The 6,900-nt window shown below is 47.0% G+C and overlaps 1 protein-coding gene across 5 annotated transcripts in view; it reads right to left on the reverse strand.

Moving 5' to 3' along the window:
- Positions 1–2,272, reverse strand: part of USP36 (ubiquitin specific peptidase 36) — a 31,685-nt gene extending 29,413 nt beyond the window's left edge. Inside the window, exon 1 of one of the 5 annotated variants that reach the window (XM_083430258.1) lies at positions 2,094–2,272. The gene's annotated coding sequence lies outside the window, so the exon portion shown is untranslated. Of the gene's footprint in view, positions 1–17; positions 285–948; positions 999–2,016 lie in introns of those variants that run through there. The other 4 variants (XM_083430255.1, XM_083430254.1, XM_083430256.1 and 1 more) reach the window with 4 other exon arrangements.
- Positions 2,273–6,900: the final 4,628 nt, after the last annotated feature.

Raw genomic sequence — 6,900 nt, forward strand, 5'->3', positions numbered from 1 at the left:
CAAACCGGAACACTCACTTCCGGGTTTGCGGCGTTCAGGATCCAAAAGATTTGACTCGCAAGGCGCTCGGGATCCAAGGTACAGCTGTAATTGGAAGGCCTGAGATTTGCCACTTCCTCCAATAGGGAAGTCAGTGTAAGAAAAAAAAGATTACTCTGTCACCTAAGGAATGCCTGGACTGAACTCAGATTTGACTTGCAAACAGAAGAAGCAGAACACCCCAGATAGAAACCACAGGTGTCTCTCCTAACAGAGTAGAATTCAGAACATTGTTACCCATCTTGTAAGTGCCTTTGTAAAAAGACAAGTCTATATTTGGTTTTCCATCAACACAAGTCCTACTAAAACACCCTCCTATGCGTCCTATAAAGCACATATAGCAGCTCTTCATGCAAAAGGCGGCAACCATTCTGCCCAGCCCACAAAAAAAATAAAATAAATACTTGCACTAGTAGCTAGCTCATTGTAGGGAGATTGCACTTTCTTCAGTTACTAGTGTGGAGGTTTCCTAAGGCATCCAGTGAGCATCTTCCACATGTTATGATGCTCATCTGAAGCTCCCATGACATCGAACCTTTCTACAACAGCTATTACGTTATTGGTTATCGCCTAAGAAGCCACTGGAGGCACTACATGGTGTCGGTCTCCCCCAGAGCAGCTGAAATTGGCTTACACAAGGATACTTCATTCCTAGCACCATTGTGTGCCCAGCAGGATGGACATACCTGGCTAGTCCTTTCCATGCTTTTGATGAACATCAGCTTAATCAACTCACCTTGTTGTGAACAGACCTGAGATCTACGGGTATAGTATGCAAATTTAATAATAAATAATAATAATGTCTTATACGACCAAGACTACCTCTTGCTTTGGAAGGGGACATAGGGAAAGTCATAGCCGGCAACTGACTGGTAGAGAATTGCTTTGTATGTGGGATAAAACCCTCACCTTTCATGGCAGGCCTCTGCTAACTCTTGCCAAAGCAGCAGCATCTAAATCAGCAGTCAAGGGCATTTATATAGGGTACAAATAGTAATGGAACAGCAAAGAGGCAAGAGAAGGGTGCTGCTGTGTGTGCCCTTGGGATTGAAGAGCAAGCGGGCAAAGCTGGTGCGTTGAGGAGATGTAACGGTTCGCTCAGAGTAGCTATGTTGCACACATGCTCAGGGAAAGGAACCCTCAGCTCTTTGCATGGGGATGAGGAGCCGAGTGGAGATTCAGCAAGCCCACATCCCCAAAGGAACAGAGCGAATTAACAGGCCCCATTGAGTGGGTCAGAATGCCAGCAGAACAGGATGTAGCAGGAGGCAGAAGGAAAGGCTGCTTTATGGCCCAGATGTAGAAGAACGCCCCCCCCCCCACTTCATGATTTGTCTATCAAGGAGAGAACGAGAGCCCACCCCACCTTGCTCTCCGTCGCCAGACCGTGCACAGGCCCCAGCCACCTTCGCCCAGCAAGCAGTGCCCGCGCACGCAGAATGAGCACCACACAGGCTGTATCTCCATCCCCAACACCCGCGCGCGCCCCACAAGCTGAGCAGCCGCCGCCGCTTCCAAGGTGCCCCAGAACGCAATCGCCGCCTTGGTGCAAAGGGCACCCACAACCGTGCGCTTTCTCAAGGGCCCAAGAAGATCGTGTCCAGGGCCCCTCAGCCAAGAGCGGAGGAGTCCTTGGGGAAGAGATGGCAACCTCCTCAACGCCCCGCCGCTCGCGCCTGGGGGGGGGGGGGCTGATCTATATGGGGCTTGTTTATGAGAACCCGGGGCTTGGGCGAAGGTTCGGGTCATCCCGGCCCAGAGAAACCGAGCGGCGGCGGCAGCAGCGGGTTAATGAACTGGAGACGGAGGCACCAGGTTTGCTTCTGCAACGCAGCCCGGGTGTAGGGGAGGCAAGGCAAGGAGGGCACGAGGGGAGGCAAATCCCCAGCCCACACCCACTCAGAACCCCGATCCACCCCATGGATTCACCTAGCCGCCGCCGCCGCCCTACCACGACCAAAGCGCTTTCCTGCTCACCTCCTTACTAAATAGGGGGGAGGAAAGCTCGTCTCCGCTCCCCGCCTCCAAGACCCCCTTCCCAGCCACACACTCACCATCCGGGGGACCCGCGTGCGCGCACATACACACACGTGTCCACGCCGCGTAGGAGAGCAGGAAAGAGCTCAGCTGGCGCTGCTGCTAGGCCGCTGCTGCTGGTGCTGCCGCCGCGCCGGGCCCAATCCTCGCCCTAAAGGGGTGGAGAAAGCAGAGGAGCCCTGCCCGGTTTCCCTCTGACGCAACGGAGCCCGCCCTGCCGCCGCTTTCGGGAAGGCAGCGCCGCCTGCTGTAGCCCTCCCGGCATCGGCGAAGTCTTGGCTCTTGCGCTTGCTCGAATGCAGCTGCTACCTTTTGTCCGCTGCCAATATATATATATATTTAAGAAAAAGATATATGTGTGTTTGTTTTGCATAGATGTATGTGCAAAGATCAAAGGCGGGGCTGGGCACAGAGTATGGCGCGTGACTACTGGAGGAGAAACGAATTAGGGACCCAAAAAGCGCAGTGTCCCGCAGAGACGGGGCGGGGGTAGCACTTCCTGCCACGTGCCTCGCAGGGGCAGAAAAATGAAATAAATTGGGGCGTGAATGTGAAGGGTTTCTTCTGCACGCGGTGCGTGGGTGGGTAGGTGGAACTCGTCAGCATTTTTGAGCTTTCCATGATTTATTTGTTAAAAAAACACACATAAAACGTCACGGTAGATTTCTTTTTCCTGCCTTATGCTTAAGTTATTATTCTCTGTGGGTTTTTATTGCCAGATTCTAAAATTAGAGGAAATGTAGAATTTTGGTTCAGGCTGACTAGCTAAGCCATTTGTTACGGTTTCCGGGACAAGGCAGGAACAGAGATTTGGACAGAGAAAAATATTAATACTGTAAAGGGAAAACTTCAAGGTAGAAAAGCTCAAAATAACAATTTAAAAATAAAAAGAGCTCCCGTGGTGACTTGTCAGTCATGGGAAAGAGACGTTTCCCTTTTATAATACTGTTGTGGTAAACGAAATCTGCCCTTATTCCCTTATGTACACAAGAGCCCTTATAGAGTCCTTTGTAGGTTCTCCATCGGTAGGAGAAAATAACAGAGGCCAACCAGAGAATATTAAGAAGCAAAGCAGCTAGTAAACCTGATCTTTATTAAAGCTGTTGCAACAGGGTGCTCCCCTCACACGCAGGATGACCCAGAACAAAGGTGTGCCCGCCCTTATATATCCATTTTGAAATTCCCTGCCATGGAGCTCCAGACCACCCCTCCATACATCATACATACATCACAGAAGGGGTGTAGCCCAAGACCACCCCCCACAAACATCATACCTACAACACAGAAAAGGCAGTCTACAACAAAAAATTGAATGTTGTTGTTTTTCCTGACTTCCAGGTTATCTGATAATGCCTTATCTGATTGCGTTTTCTGGTAGTCTGGCCATTCCTTTGAGATGGTAATTACCCAATTCCTGAGACAATGGGAAGGTTCCCTCACCCCCTCCCTCCTTGCAGAGAAACATTTGGTCAGTTTCAGAGTCAAAATGGTTTCAGGACTGTCTTCCTGTGCTGCTTCAGACATGTGGTTTATATATATATTTATGTACGTGTTTGCTTGGTACATTTATTAAATATATAAGACCTTAAAATTCTTATAACACTGTTATGGTTTGGAGGGACCCCCCCCCAAAAAAAACCCTGTAAATTAATAAATGGTAAGATTTTGATTATTTGGGATGTGAAGGGCGTATACAAGCTGCAGAGGAATTCTTATGCAAAATGACCTGGCCAAGCTAGGGCCATTCAGAAACAATACAGGCAATGGAAGAATACTGCCCTTCCCTTCGCCCTGAGGTGTGAACAGAGACAGGAGATTTGGAAGGTTGCCTGGGTAACTGGGCATGATGTCACAGGAAGAGTTTAGGGACTTTGGCAGGTGGCTTCCAAAAACTGAAAAAAGGATGGCCGAAAGCAGGAGAGATGCCTTGGACTCTGGTGCTGCACTGCTGTGGGGAACAACAGCCTCTTGAGATGACCATACTATAAGGCCTGGACTCCCTCCGTCCATATTCAGGTGTAGATTTGTGAATAAATCATATTCCTTAAAGCTACAACAGCCTCCATGGTGTCTTCAATTCTCCAAAGAAGCACAGACCCTGGTTGAGGGCGAAAACCTCTGGAATTCCATGAACAGCTCGACGGATTGGGGTGGACTGTAACAATACTATGCAATGAAACAGTGTTGTGATCGATTATGTGGGGCAGGGCTTACCTGCCCTCCCCCCAGTTTTTTATGCAACTTAGCATCCCTGGCCCAGGTTCAACTATACACCCATATACACAGGATTGGGGGAGGGGCATATTCTGTTAACAGCCTACGTAGGTTCAAGCCCAACATATGAAACTGCCTTATATTGAGTCAGCCGTTTGGTCCAGCACAGCATCACTTACTTTCATGTAGGGGTTCTCCAAAGCCTCAAGAAAAGATATTTTCCAGTTCTCCTGCCTCTTTTAATTGGAGATGCAGATAAGCTCTATCACAGAACTATGGCTTTAGAAACAATACATGCCATGACATCTAGTATAACACTCCCATTACAATGCTATGTTCCTTTAGTACCCTTGGGATGGGATGGTGGTCAACAAGCATTGGCAATGTGACCTTCCATGTATTTGTTGGGACTGTAATTCCCACCTTCCCTGACCATTGTCTTGCTGTTTGGAGCCAATGAGAACTGTAGTCCAACAACATCTGGTGGGTCCCAGATCTTCCATTACTTACAGAGTTAGGTCACCTATGGATCCATCCCATCCATCTGAGAAATAACCACATCACTCTAGACGGGCTTGTTACCATTATCAGGAAGATCAACTTTCTTTGTGATCTGGGTTTGTCTCATTAAAGTAACAAGGAGCTGTATGCAACATAACTAGATGTGGATGGCTCTGTACGTGGGCACTTGTATTAAAGAGCATATCTAGTATTGCAGCAGGTGAGGTGAATTTGCAAGTCTATTGTAACTTAAGAGATCCCAGTTTAATCTCTCTATAAAGTTTGATGCTTGTGGGCAGGCCTCCCATCTGTATTAGTTCTACAGGGCTTCAGGTGCATTTGCCTAGGAAACCAAGAAGTTCACACAACTAATCTAGGAAGTACCAGTACGTGAAAGCCATGAGTCCTAATGTAAGTGGCAAAGAGAAGGAAATGACTCCAGAGAACTGAGTGTGGATGAGGGATTTAATGTGTTACGTTTATGGAGGCAAAGGTGGGTCTTTACAGAGACAGAAGCCAGGTTTGTGATGGAACAGCAGGAGTAGGAATTATCCCCACAAGGGATATCCTCTCTTAAGGCAATAAGTACCTGGTAGGCCAGAAGCAGGGGCCACTCATGCTATACATTCAGTTTTGAGACTCACTGGATTCCTTCCATGAAGTGGATGAAAAACAGCACATATTTTGACACAGAGCCTGATTCTGTGGGAGTCGCTGTATGTCACTGGAATAATTCCTTGACATCACTAAAGAGAACCATATGTGATGTTTTCTCTAACATCAAGAAATAAGGGGACATGGGAGTCATCAAAATGGGAGAACAGCTGGAGGTGGGCCTTTGGAAATAGGCTGAGGCACAGTGAACCAACAATTTATCTCATTAGGAACTAGAGACCAGTTTGTGCCATGGAGAGCAAAGCCTGGAGGAAACTTGCAACTCTCCACCTACCTCCATCAAGGTGACTCTTGTAAGGCAGTTCACAGAGGCTGAGCAGCACAGGATGAATTCCCAGGGCTCCCTTCTAACATCCACACCTCCACTGATGGCAAAGTGTGCTCCAGACAAGGAGAGACTGTTCCCGGTTTATTTGATAATACTGTTTATTGTCCGAAGACTCAAATGTCCACGTATGAATTATACAAAGCATCAGAGACATGCACAGTCTGCTTGTCTATTCAACAATTTTCATGTGTTCCCAGCACAAGAAAATCTCAGCTTTCAGAATCCAACAACAACAACAAAAAAGTTTTTTTCCCCACCCCCACCCCCAATATTACTCTACCCACCAAACATCATCCCGGCCCTACTCCCCAATAAGCTTTAAATTATGGCAGCAAGTTAGATACTTATTCTTTTTTTTTTCCATACTTACTAAGCAAAGATTTGAAAATAATGTAAACCTTTTTTTTAAATATTTTGAGTTGCTGACATGAGGGGGCATTGGATTGTTTCTGTGTGTGCATCTTATCTTTCTTATCGGGGAAGTTTCCATGTGGCATTAAAACCCACAGCGATAAATTAAGCCGATTGAAGAGCCTTTGATACTGCTTTCCCACAAAACAGGTCCTTTTCAGAATGGTTGCTTTCCACGCTGCTACTAGAACGGCAAACTCATGTTCTGGTACGGCAGTCACGCAACTGCAGTTTGTCTAGCAAGCAGCAGTCACATGTCACAGCCAGCCTCTGACCTCTAGAGAAGACCTGTGCATGCTGCAGAGGCATCAGGAAGAAGACAGAAGAAGGAATGCTAACACCCACCCCACACACAACCACACCTGCGCCCACTGGCACTCAGAAATAATGGGAGGGACTCCACCCTCCGTACATTTTGACAATTCTTCCCTCCAATGCAGAACCCCTTTAAAAATAATAAGTGCAAATCTAACAGCTAACAAGGAATTTTTTAAAAAAATTTTTAAAAAAACATAATAGAGGAATGATACAACTGATTGCCAAAACAAATGGAAAACATTAAAATCAAGGACAGGATCAGCAGTGAGAGGAAAAGAGAGGAGAGAGAGGTAAATGTCACATAGGATATAACCATACAGGAAGCAAAACAGGAGTCTTATATTGGACCAGTCTGTTTGATTTCAATATATTTTTAA

The sequence above is a fragment of the Podarcis tiliguerta genome (assembly GCF_965153285.1).
Source record: "Podarcis tiliguerta genome assembly, chromosome: 2".
In the NCBI taxonomy this organism is placed as follows: domain Eukaryota; kingdom Metazoa; phylum Chordata; class Lepidosauria; order Squamata; family Lacertidae; genus Podarcis; species Podarcis tiliguerta.